Source organism: Microtus oregoni, unplaced genomic scaffold (genome assembly GCF_018167655.1).
Source record: "Microtus oregoni isolate MIOR12 unplaced genomic scaffold, Mior012 000041F_ref0000270, whole genome shotgun sequence".
NCBI classification, from domain to species: domain Eukaryota; kingdom Metazoa; phylum Chordata; class Mammalia; order Rodentia; family Cricetidae; genus Microtus; species Microtus oregoni.
In genome coordinates, this window is record NW_024543208.1 from 1,490,394 (window position 1) to 1,503,879 (window position 13,486).

Sequence of the window (13,486 nt, forward strand, 5' to 3'; positions counted from 1 at the left end):
CTCCCTCAAGCTCTGCCAAACTGTCCAGCGCCCAAACTGTAAACTACATCCAGTATCAGAAGCACCATCCCTGACCCAAGGGCCTGTCTTTCTCTACAGCTCTGGTTGTACTGAGAACGACAGTTCTGTCCCCAACCTTTCAGACCCCCATGCCTCACCCCTTACCGCCAACCTCCCTCCAAGGAAAGCCAGAGCAGAGTGGCGCGGACACCTGCAGAAGCGCGCACCTGGCCCTTCGCTCCCTGGCGCCCGGTAGCTGGTAGCTGCTCTCCGCGCCCAGCTCGGGGTCGAGACCAAGCTTGGCCACCCGGGCTCGGGTCTCCGTCGTCTCAGCAGCCCGCCGTGGCCGCGCCGCCGCAGCCATCAAGTGGCTCGTTAAGGAAATGCAGGTGAGCGCGGGCGGCGCGCCGGGCCGGGTGCGAGCGCCTGTGCGCGAGCTCGAGCAAGCGGAGTGCGAGCCTCAGCCTCCCGGGCGCTCCCACCACAGCCGCCCAGCCCGCCCCGCCCCGCCCGCGCGCACCGCCGCACCTGCGGGCACTCGCCCCGGCGTCTGCGGGACCCGCGGGCTCCGAGCGCGCTGCCGCCCTCCCGCGCCACCCTCGCACACGCAGAACCCACTTTTAAAGAAGCCGAAGCGCTGCAGCCCACCGACACCGAGCGCAGCCGGCTGTGGCTGTTCTCTCCCGGTCTGCAGTTGAGCCAGGACCCTGGAATAGAAAGACAGTTCACCGTTGGACTGGCAGAAAGCGAACGAAGACTCCTCGGTTCCCGAGGAGAGCGGAGCGGATGCTCTAGTAAGTAAAACTGCTCTCTCTTCTTGCTCTCTAAAGTGAGGCGTCTGCCGAATGCTTTTCCCCGTTCGTTTTTTTACCAGGGAAGAACTTGCCTTATATAACTTGAGTAATTCCTATCTGAGAAGTGCTTCGCTAAACAATTTTTGAAGGTTTCTTTGTGGAGGATCACTTAGGAGTGTCTGCATGTGCAGTCTTCCCAGGAGTCTGATTGTCAAAGGCTCATTGTTCGAGGGATGCTGGAAGACCTGGCTTGTGAATGTGTTGCTTGGCTCTAAGATTGAAGAACTGTTACCTAGAAAAAGCTTGAGGATTCCAATCCCATTGCCTCCTCCCTCCTGTCACCTTCAACCCAGGTCCACCCCCAAGTTCCACCCATTGCTGACTTCAGTGGTTTGCTTGTATTATCTTCAGTTCTAAGGATCACTAGCAAAATTAACTGGGTCAAGGGAAAGTTAATAAAGATGGTTTGCTAGACTAGAAGAAAATCCTGTTCGGATGACTTCATGTCTGTGAGCAGTTTATGTGTGGAGGAAGTCCTGGCATCAGCCTAGGCAGAGAATTTGGTGAAGTTAATTTGGAGAAGAACTGTGAAAAATGCAGCGTGAGAGCGGGCTGAGCCTGTGACTCTGACAGAGCCGGTTATGAACTGTGACAGGCTCATCAGCCACTGAGAGGTTTAAGGTGTCCCTTAAGGCTGAATATCGCTGCATCAAAAACTTTTGCATTTCTCTTGGACTATCACCTTCTGTCAGGGGCTGCAGCTCTTCTGTGAACACAAGTAGGGCACTCTTCCTCTCACCGAAAAAGGGTTAACTGTACCTTAAAAGGATAAGAGGCATTTGTAGCTTAACATTCGCCAATATGTTGTAATATCTAAATAAAACCTTTGTGTTATGTCAGGAAAATTATAGTCGAGTCAGTTTGTTTTGCACAAGAGGGAAGAGAATCAATAACGTTTCAGCATTTTTCCCTCTTTATCACTGCCAAATGGGTTCTGAATCTAATTCTTCTTGCATTGCTACAGATACAGTAGGTACAGTAGGAATTACAGGTTAGAAATAACTGAACCAATTTTGATACAGAGTTCTCTGACACAATGGCACTTATACAGACTGGAGAAGAATAGTGGTTAAGAAAGAAAGTCGATGGAATTTATCATTAACTTTCAGTATTTTTCTTAATATAAAACATGCTTAACCGATGAAAAACCTTGCAAATGTATACAATTAAACTGTAAATTACAACTAATTATGAGGCAAATTTTCTTTATAAAAATCACTAATTATCAATTAATGGTTAAGTGATGTTTCATATTTATGTGACACTCTTACAGTCAAAACATTGTCACTGCTATGTTAACTCAGATATCTAAGCAAAAATGTCATTAGGCACTGATTTTAAAAATATGAAAAAGGAGAAATGGTTAGAATTGAAATGGCAGTTAGAATTGTACCATCTTTTTATGGGCCATTCTGGTTGTGTTGGGACGTAAGTTTCAGAGTGATGAGACAGGACAATGACCCAAAGTTCCAATGAATGGAAAGCACTTTGGATAAATATGCCATTGTTCTTCAACATCACTTTATGTCACCCAAAGTGTAAAGATCTTTATTGCTCTCCGGTGCCATTTCTGTTCTTAGTTGGTTTAGAAATGCATCTAAATAATTTGAACTGAGATCATTGGATGAACAAATTTGGAATATGTCTATGACCTCTATCATGTATGGCCTCACATCTCTAAGATAATATATGACACTTGAAAAATAATATTTAAAAATTAAAGGATGATTGTCCATAAGCAGGCACACTTAAGAGTGAACGAAACATGCAATTACATATATTTTACTACATTTGTATTTCCTCACAACACACAGGAGAACTGTCCATTCTGTCTCACTTCTGAAAGCAGAGTTTTATCAACAACATTAATAATAATAAACTGTCACACATTCTGCCTCTACTGTAATTATGTCACAGTGTTAAGAAGGATAGCCTGAATTAAAGCTGTTTCTAGTCAAGCCTACAGAGACACCTGGTAGCTGTTTCTATAACCATAGATTCATCAGCCCTAGTCAGGGTGACTAAATTGGTAGCTTTTGCCACCGGCTTTCTGTGGCTTACAGGAGTTGCAACTTTCAAGTTGAAAAAATAAAGTTGCTAGTGTCAGCAGTAATGCATTTTATTATGCAATTGTTCTTGTTATTCAGATCAGATAATGGCCTGATGAAATACATAAGCAGTCTGCAGGGAATGAATGATTAATTCCTCTAACGTGTGCTTACCAAAGGAGTTTTTACTAATAAAGTGCTGTGTACCTGAATTTGCTCACAGTTGCAGTTGGTGAAAGCAAATATTCCTTCATTTCCCTTAATATCAACATAGAATTTATGTCTGTGCCAGTCACTATAGCAACATAAAGATGATTTTGTAGAACACATGGTCATATATTTTATGAAGATCTGGATAGGCGGACAATTTTCTTAAAAAACTTAATGCAGAAAGCAGAGCAATGTTAATTAAGTCTAACATTGGAACATTGAACTATTGACACAGAATTATTTTGCTCTTTGTCTGTGCAATGTGTTTCTTTCATGTATTGTGAGTGGGGTGCACGAGCCCCAGCATGTGACGATGTAGAGTATGCCAGTACCAAGGATGCTTCCCTTAGGGATGTTAGGTGTAGTAGAAAGCTAAAATATTGTCCTTACAGAATTGTTTAGATACATGTTTAACACTTTATGGATGAGTCATGATAAATACCACATTGTGACTCAATTGATGCAAATTGTTTTGCGATCATAGACATATCTTTAATGTAACTTTTAATAACTCTGCATTTCTGATGGTTCATTATTCTAGAGGCTGGCAGATGGAAAAACTGTAGTGTTAAAAACAGGTGACTTGCAAATAACCTACATACATCTTCATTTAAATAAACTTTTAGAAATTATTATTTGTGGAGTATCATAATTAAAATCATTGCTTAGCTACGTATGTATTCACACTTCTGTCAACAATATTTCTGTCTATCTCTGTAAATACTACATGTAGCTTTAAGAACCCTGTTGTTTGAGGCAAATACCTTAATTCAGTAGTATCTTTTTGAATATGCACGAACCCTAAGCATAATAAACTTTATCCACACAAATAATAAAATAAATATTCTTGATTATGCCATTTAAGAAGTTAGAGTAAAAATTAGATGAATGGAATTTTGTATTGAGTTGAATGCCATTTCAGTGTATCTGTTCGTATGTTTTTTTTTTTTTTTTTTTTTTTTTTTGATTTTTTGAGACAGGGTTTCTCCGTAGCTTTTGGTTCCTGTCCTGGAACTAGCTCTTGTAGACCAGGCTGGCCTCGAACTCACAGAGATCCGCCTGCCTCTGCCTCCCGAGTGCTGGGATTAAAGGCGTGCGCCACCACCGCCCGGCTCTGTTCGTATGTTTAACTGCATTTTTAACTTTCAACTACATTCAATTCACTTGGAATTCATTACACCTCTCAAAGGCATTGAGCATTAAAAAGAACAAAGAAGTTTCACTCATTCATACAATCAACATTTTAAAAGTTAATTGTACTCAAAGCAGGCTATTTTAACTTGTTCAAGGTGTACTGAATGAAGACACACAACTACTGCACAAAACGGCAAGTATTTCTAGGGGAAGACATATTGAGGGTAGAAACAAGGGTTCTGGGATTGTGTGTTATTTTAGAGAGGTCCACCAGACTCTGCGTTAAAGTATTGTCTGTCTGATAGACACGCTAGTACAGTTCTCATCATTCCAATTCCAAAACAGTATGAAACAACCTAGCATAATTATAGATGTAACTGGAGCTAACTTTTGGCAAATTGTCAGATTATACTGTGACAATCTAAGAATCCACAGAGGAGCAAGAGGCAAACATTTGTTCGTGAAAGTTCAGAGTTAATTGTCCTGAAACCATGTTGGACAAGCATTGGTCTGTTGGTTCCTTGGTTGGATGACCCTTGCTCCAGTGAATCAGGGTAGAGTTCCTGGAAGGGAGGAGGTACTTGTCTTGTGTTCCACTGAAGCACACTTGACTCCTGCTATTAAGAAACTATCCCACCAATTACTATCTTTGAATTAACATCTTTGTAATCAAATTTCAGAGTTTAGGAATGCAGAGAAGAAAAAAAAGAAACTCTTAGTGGCATGGTCTTCTTTCTTTCTTTTTTCATACTTATTATTTTGCAACATTGCATTTAGATAGTGAAATTTATATAAATTGCTGTTTCTCTAAATTCATGTTACAGAGTGTGAACACTACAAGGAAACCAAGAAATCCACTTTCAGTCTTTACATCTTAAAGATGTAACTGTTGGCTTCAAATATAAAAAGATGTAAACATAAAATGATTTTCCTATTTCACTAGTTTCTTGTACCATTTTAGTTGTACTTTGCAATGTGTTGCCAAGTACATGCTTGGACAACACTTTGCACAACTTATAGTAAATTATCAGCAGACAATCCAGTAATATAAGAAAACACAGTTCATTTCCCAAAAGGTTTTCACGTGACATTGTGTCATGATATCAAGCCCAGTGTTCACTCTAAATGGCTTATGTGTCTCAGCACTGAACTTAGTGAAAACGGGGTGCTCAAAAATTACCAGGGTGTAAACAATTATCCAAGATTAAAAAATGATTCTAACAGTTAACATATGGTTTATATTTCATTACATCTCAATCAAATAATGCACAACAATATATAAAGACTTTGCTTTTTATAAATTATGCTTTCTAAACACCTGATCAAATATTCTCAAAGCTGAGGTTGTGTTGAAGTAAGAGACACATCTTTTCTGTACTCTAACACACATTACTTACATTAGATGAAAAGAAAGGAATGGAACAGATTTATAATTGAATATACATTTCATTTGACTTTAAAAATGTCTTTAAATGTATGCGATTTTATCTGCGAAGTCTTGTATAGTTGTTTGAATACTGTAAGGAAGCATTAAAACTGTTCTAATCAGAGATAGAATTTGTGTCTATTGGAATTATTTACTTCTGAATCCACAGGAACTTAAGTAGATATTTCCAAATATATAGTATTTATTGAATTAAAAATTCTGATTGAAAACCTTTAGAAGCAATCCAAATATTTTTGACTGATCTAATTAGTATCAGAAAGGTCAGTTGTTAAATGGGTACATGTACAGAAATCATAGCTAAGATTGTGTTTTGCACATGTGTTTACTTTACATATTTATGACTTTACAACATCGCATTTAGATAGTGCAATTTATGTAAATTGCTGTTTCTCTAAATGCATGTTACAGAGTATGAAAGCTACAAGGAAAACAAGAAATCCACTTTCAGTCTTTACATGTTAAAGAGGTAACTCAGTAAACTAAATGCCTGCATGCACCCTAGGATTCTTCTATCTATCCTTTTGTTTAAATAGATGGTTCAAGTAGTATAGGACAGAAGTCCTGAGCACAGCTTCTTTCAACTATAAACAATCAACATATATTTTGTATCCTATATTCAATGCTAGGAAATATTAAATCAGAGAACAACATCCACAAAATGCCAACAATGCCAAGGACAATGGGGTAATTTTCTTTTCAGATCTCTAACTGGCTTTAGCGACTAATCTAGTCAGTTTCCTTCCTTCCTTCCTTCCTTCCTCCTTCCTTCCTTCCTTTTTTTCTTTCTCTCCTTTCTTCCTTCCTTACTTTCTTTCTTTCTTTTGGAAGGAGGAAACCTACTTACACGCACATGTGTGTGCACATGAGCACACACACACAAAAACACACAAGCACAAATTAGCATCTCTTAATGTTGTCCCAATGCAGTGACCAGGACTCCTCTTGAACAAGATCAGACACTCTGCTTAAATGTAAAGTGAAAAAAAAAAAAAAAAAAGAAAGGGGAAATTTCTTACTCTTCTTCATGCAATGATTTTAGTTAAGTGTTGCCTTCATGTATCAATGCAGAGCACAGACAAAAGCAGCTCATGATTTATTTTTCTTTAATTTTAGAAAAATCATCAAAGACAAAACAATAATCCCAGTACTACAGATACAATAAGTGTTAGGGTAGACATCACCCTCTCTTCTATCTCTAATTTACCTAAATCCTTAGCAATAAACCCTCAGTTTAGGTTCCTGGTTTTCACTGGCTTTTCCATTTGTCAAAGACTGATAAGGACAATGCCCATTATGTTAGAGATATAAAACTGGCCAAGTTACGACTGACCTATGGTTTTACCAAATATAACTGCATTTTAATTCCAGAGCCAAAAAAAGAAACCTCTTCAACATATCACCTATTCTAGGTAGGGTATCTACTTGGATTTCTCTGCTTTGTCAGAGCCCCCATACTCGATCATTCTGAGTCAGAGGTATCTCTTCTAGAAGCAGGGTGAAATCTGTGTTGCATATTGAGCAGCGACAGCCTTTCTGTCTTCCACTGTAATATGTTGGCAACCTTCTTCAGCTCCTAAGTTGGATTGCCCCACTGCCAATTCTTCACGTGTGTCACACTCTCCAAATCAAGAGAAGCAGTAAAGCATGGTGAACACTTACTGTTCTACCTTCGTGTTGACATGGCATGGAAACACTAATAAATCTCCAGGCCACTGTTGCAGTTGAAACATGTAACACTCCCTTGCCTTTTCAAATCACACTGTGCAAGTTGCAGTCAGGATGCTTATTGTTGCTGCACTGATAACCATGATAGAAATGTCTTGGCTTTCTCAGAAGAGAACAGAGACACTAAAGAAATTCTGTTCACATTGAAGAGAGTGTGAGACAGGTGTATAGGAGACTTTATAATATATATTTTGTAGAAAACCACAAAGGACTAAAGAATAAGGTAAAATTTATATTTTAAAAACAAATTGGAATTTCTGTGTACCCTTAAATTTGATATATTATTCTATTTACTTCTGATAAAACTCATGTGATCATTCCTGACTAAATTCAGATTATTTTCCTTTGCATTCTCCATAAATCTCATGTAAGGTGCAATAATGTATTACTTTCCAGTGCTATGAACACAGAGCATGGTAGCCTAAAAAAATATAGTTCAAAATTTCAAAACTTAATTATAGTCAGCACAAACCTAGGGAGATTTATTTTCTTTTAACTTAAAATTTCTCATTGTGCTGTGGATGAACTTATTGGTTTCCATTTTATTGTTTTCTTATTTTTTTTTTGAAATTATAATATAATTAAAACAAGTCTCCCTTCCCTTTCCTCCCTCCACATTCTCCCTCAAATTCGTGGCTTTCTTTGTCACTAGTTATTGACTATATAATGTACTCAGTTCCTTCCCAGTTACTACTTATTTATGGTACTTGGTACAGGAGGTCATTCCTTGAATGCCACTGCGTGTGTATGTTCAGTGGCCTCTCAGATGAAAGTGTCCATTCAGTGAAGAGCATGTTCTGTTTTCTCCTAGGAATCACATGTGGTTTCCTCTGCAAGACATGGTTCAGCCTCATCATTTATACTGTTGTGGTTGAAAACAACAGAGTTTTTTTGGCAGTAAAATTGATTGAATTTGGTAATTCATTTTCTTATTCCCATGATCCACAGGAAGATATTCTTTTTTATAAAAAAATAATGGCTGGAAGACCGTTTATTTTCCTTGGAACCAAGGAAATTTTGGGAACTTGTCAGCTTTAATAATACATTACAAATTTGCTAAGTTACAAAACCTAGATTGTAAAGTAGGACAGCACAGTTGTGAAAGGTTTTCTTGGGGTGTGTGTGTGTGTGTGTGTGTGTGTGTGTGTGTGTCTGTGTGTATGTGAGTGTGTGTGAGACAGAGGGGGGGGAGAGAAAAAGAGAGGGAGGGGTAGAATATTTGCTATGTGTGTGTAAACAATTTTATAATTGTTCTTCTTAGCATAGATATTTCATGCAAAACTGCAACATCCAATAGTATTTCAATGTGAAATATTATCTGATAAACCCATAGATGAAGCAATAGGAGCGGCCTAGTCAGAAGATATCCAGTGATTCTTAACAAAACTGTTTTTTCAACAACAACAACAGAACTGCTGTTCTAATCCTCTTTTCCTAATTTTGCTTCAAATTCCCCACTTCTGACAATTTCTGTGGCCTGCACAGGAACCTGGTATATTACAGATACAAAAAGCTGCATCAGCCTTCTTCCAGTACAAAGAAGTGTCCTGTGATGAACTGAAAATAGAAATACACTGCCATTTGTATTTCTCATTTATATCTTATTTTCAGTATTTTAAATATAAAATATTTTCTAAAACAGTGCACATGACTGAAGAAGGAGGCATCACAACTTTTGTTTTTCTCCAGTTGGGAAGAGGTTTTAGGCTTACATCTGTGGATTGTAGCAAAGCTGCACAGTTAATAGCACGTCCAGCTTCACTGGACATCTTGAGTTCAAGTCTCAGCTTCTGTACACCAATGACCAGTGACTGCAATCACCTGTTACCCCAGATCAGGGGATCTGACACTCCTTTCTAGATTTTGAAGGGACCTGTACTAACTCATACTCACATCACCACAGCCTCCATACACTAAAAATAACATGAATCCTTAAAAAAAACAGAACCACTTATGGTCTTATTTTTATCTTGGAATCTTGACATTTTTCCCACAATATTTTTCATGAACTCTCAAGAAATATTCATAGAGAAAGTATTAATAATAGTTAATTGTTTATAGTATTTACTATTATTTGCAAGTCATCATTTAAGTTATATGTGTAATATGTTATTATTTATATATATATATTATTTATCATATTAGTTCTAAAAGGTGATATAAACGTTATATTTATTTTATAAACGCAAAATTTAAACAAAAAAGAAGCTCATGTAACTCTTTGGTTGTTTACCTATAGACTCTATAGTTTAAATCCTCTATTGGCCTCTTGGTGAACAGAGTTTTGTAGATATACAACAAGGTTTCCTTGCTGTGTAGTATTAGTCCTTAAGAGGAATGCCACAGTTTCATAGCTTCTGGATATTCAAGGTGGAGAAAGAGAATGACACTTGAACTGCTTTTGCAATGTTTTATTTTCAACTGAACCAAGTACCAGTAGATACTTCCAGCTAACTCTTGCCAATTGGCCACAGATTCTGTGCTGTACAAGCACCCTTCAAACACATTGCCATACTCACTGACTGCTGACCAAGAGCAACAGTAGTTAGAAAACAACCAAGAGTCTGTTAACCCTGCACCATAACTATGACAAAATCAAAATGCTAAGCCGAGAAGGTGGACTGATGAGGTGTGTAGCTTAGGGTCTATGAATATCTTCTGCTACTGACTACATTACAGACAAGCACATATCCATGATCATTTCACATGGTAGTGTTAGAGACAGCAGATACAAAACAAAGTCTAAGGATGCTTACATCAAAGAAAAGGTAATGCAAGAATTGGTCCTAAAAGTAACATTTTACTTAAAATTAATTGGAAATACTATTTATATTTATAAATTCTCATTACCATTTATTTTAGCAGCAATAGTATAGGATAACATTTATAAATTTGATTGTGATAATTAAGTACTTTTAATTTATTATATTTCCATTATTTTGCTTCTTATTCTTACAGTTACTTAGCTGACACAATATTGGAGATAACAGGAATGCCAAAATCATTCATAGCTAAATGTATGTATGCATGTATATGTGTGTATGCATAACTAAACTATTTCCTCTGGAGTGACCAATCTAAGAAGCTGAAATTCTCTCAGTATTTGGTTATGGCTTTTCTAGTATGTGAGCAATAATCAGTACATACTGGTGGAAATTTGGTGTAGCAATATTGAAAGGACAAAAAAAATAGCAAGGCTTCTCTATAAAATGACCCTTCTGGTGGTTGAAATCTCAATGAAAAAAATATTAGCTGTGCTTTCTTAATGTGTTGCATCAACACTCGTTCTGTCTTGAGCAACCACTTCTCAAGTTGTACTTTTAACTAAACCACTATGCTAGTAAAGGGCACATGGAGATGGCTCTTACCCTGCATTAGTGGGGATGTAAGAAGTTTAAAGAACAGAAAGTAAATCAAATTAACATGGGCATTTAAAGTTCTCTGTGACTCATTTTGAGAGCTTCAGATGCACCTTTCAGGCTCAAAAGACAGACAGTGCCCAGAGTACCTGCATTAGTTTTACCTGTGGCACAGGTCCTTTCCCACTATGGCCTTCTGCTTACTTAAGAAAAGCCAGTGATGATCTCAGTGATGAATTGAGAATTGAGGAGAAGAACTGGATAACATCATTATGCACTCTTGTCCACTACATGCTTTGACAGAACTGTTAAGTTATTAAACTGCTTTTTATGACCTAGTTTTTGGCATTTTAGCTTTGAAAAACCTGACATAGGAAGAATGTGCTAAGGGAAAACCGGAAAGTACTAAAATAAATAGCAAGCAAGTCATAAGATAAATTTATTTCTTTTCTATTTACAAAGAAAGAAGATATACTCTTCAATATTTATTTTCTTAGCCAGGCGATGGTGGCACACGCCTTTAATCCCAGCACTCGGGAGGCAGAGGCAGGCGGATCTCTGTGAGTTCGAGACCAGCCTGGTCTACAGAGCTAGTTCCAGGACAGGCTCCAAAGCCACAGAGAAACCCTGTCTCGAAAAACCAAAAAAAAAAATATTTATTTTCTTTTTGTTTTATTCTTTAAATGAGAAGTCACGTTTAATGATATATATCTTTATATAACATATATATAGTATCGCTTATATACATGATATGTAGTAGATAGTATCTAGGTTTAGGTTTCCATAGAAAGTTCAGCTCTATAAAAATAGAAACTTCAAGAAAATCTTGACAAATTAATGGCAGTACCCACATTTTTTAGCTCAACAGGATGGGATCGTCACAATGGCACTTCTCAGAGACCTTGCTCTGTAAAAACTCTTTTTTTTTTTATCAAGTTACTCCCTATGGACATTGCTTTAGCAAATTTTCCATGGATAGCTATCTCACTTTATTTCTTCTCCATTATTTTATTTTTTATTTCATGTCTAATCATGCTGAAATATTATATCATTCTTGTTTTGCATTGGGGAAGGGGTGATACTGAAGTTAATGTCACAGCGGAAACTTTCATTACATAGATTTATACAGTCTTTTCATATGTTTTACTTTTCTTCATAGAATTTTATAAACCCCATATAAACACTTTGAACTGGACATAAATAATTTAGAGAAGTTATAATGAAAATAGTGACATGAATAATGACAATTTATAATTGCCCCTTTTCTGTTTGGAAAGGCAATATCATAGTTATATGTGTGTGTCCTTCAACTAGTAATTGTGTATCTGATTTAAGAGTGACTTGGCTGAATGTTTCTTCCAACCGGTGACTTATTATCATTGCATCCATCTCTTGTGGAACCTCTTCTTTTTGTGGCTTTCTTTAGGAAGAACCACTGACAGTACAGCTGTATTCCTTTTGCATAACAAATTAAAGAGCTTTCGGCTTATTCCCAGCAACAGCCAAGGGCTGCCATACAAAATAATGATCTCATACAAAATGTTACGTTGTGTTTCCCCTGCCAACCCCGAAGTGGTCAGCCTTTTTTGGCTTGACATCCTGAAACTGTGCAGGTTCTTCATTGGAGGCTGGCCTCCATAGACAGGTGCTTGTCACAATTTGGCTGAGCTCCAGGTCTTTGTTGTTGGGGATGTTACTGTAACATCTGTTGAGTATGACACGTATCTTGTTATTCTCATCAATCTTATGAATTTGGGTGCCCTTTCCAGTCAGTGATACACACTGTATAGCTCAAAATCTATACAACATAATAATACAAAAGGAAAATAGTGCATGAAGATACTTTGTTTTCAGTGTGACTTTGATGTTGGGGAACTGTAAAAATCTTAAACATTTTTTTAATGTAGCATTTGACCAGTTTTTGTAGAACTACCAAATTTTCTCACAGGTATTGGTAATATGTGTGTGTGTGTGTGTGTGTGTGTGTGTGTGTGTGTGTTTGTGTGTGTGTGTGTGTGTGTGCTTAATGCATGCTAGACAAATACTCCACCTCTGAGTTTTATACTCAAACCTTCCATATTTTTATTAAGTATTTCAGGCTGGATTTAAAAACATTGTCTTTTTCATTCTGCTTCTACTGTGCTGGAATTGCAAGGATTTATCCTCACCCAATTAAAATATGAAGCTCCAAGGTGTTCAATTTTAAAATGATGTAAAGTTTGTTAAGTCAAGTAGTCACAGCTTCCATCTTCATATTTTAATTACTGATTTAGAGATTTTTTAATTCCTGATATCAAACTCAGAGCCTCGTGGATGATAAAAAAGTGTTGATTCTACCACTGAGCACTGTTTCCAGCCTTCCAATTTCATATTTTAAAAGGCCATTGATTATGTTATAAAGACATTTAATACATGTAGGAAGAAAAAGTTATCTGATGAAATGAAAATATTGATACTGCCTATATTAAAATATTTCTGTGGTCTGAAGAATTCACAATAATGTGAAAACTTCTTATTTAAAATAGGGACTAGCATTGATGACAGCTGGAAAGAGAGGAGGAAGAGTATGCTAGAATTTGATTAGAAGAGAAGAGTATCCACCTATTCACCCTTGGTAAATATCTCATAAATGAATAAAGTGTGAAATCCCTTTTTACTTAGTACACAAAGAGTAGAATTAACTAATTTCATCTTTTTAATTTTGGATTT

At 37.2% G+C, this 13,486-nt stretch overlaps 1 protein-coding gene across 43 annotated transcripts in view; it reads left to right on the forward strand.

Moving 5' to 3' along the window:
- Nucleotides 1–511: 511 nt before the first annotated feature.
- Nucleotides 512–13,486, forward strand: part of Ptprd (protein tyrosine phosphatase receptor type D) — a 2,219,644-nt gene continuing 2,206,669 nt past the window's right edge. For 8 of the 43 annotated variants that reach the window (XM_041632320.1, XM_041632324.1, XM_041632326.1 and 5 more), the window contains exon 1: nucleotides 539–794. The gene's annotated coding sequence lies outside the window, so the exon portion shown is untranslated. Of the gene's footprint in view, nucleotides 795–13,486 lie in introns of all 43 variants that reach the window. The other 35 variants (XM_041632304.1, XM_041632312.1, XM_041632308.1 and 32 more) reach the window with 16 other exon arrangements.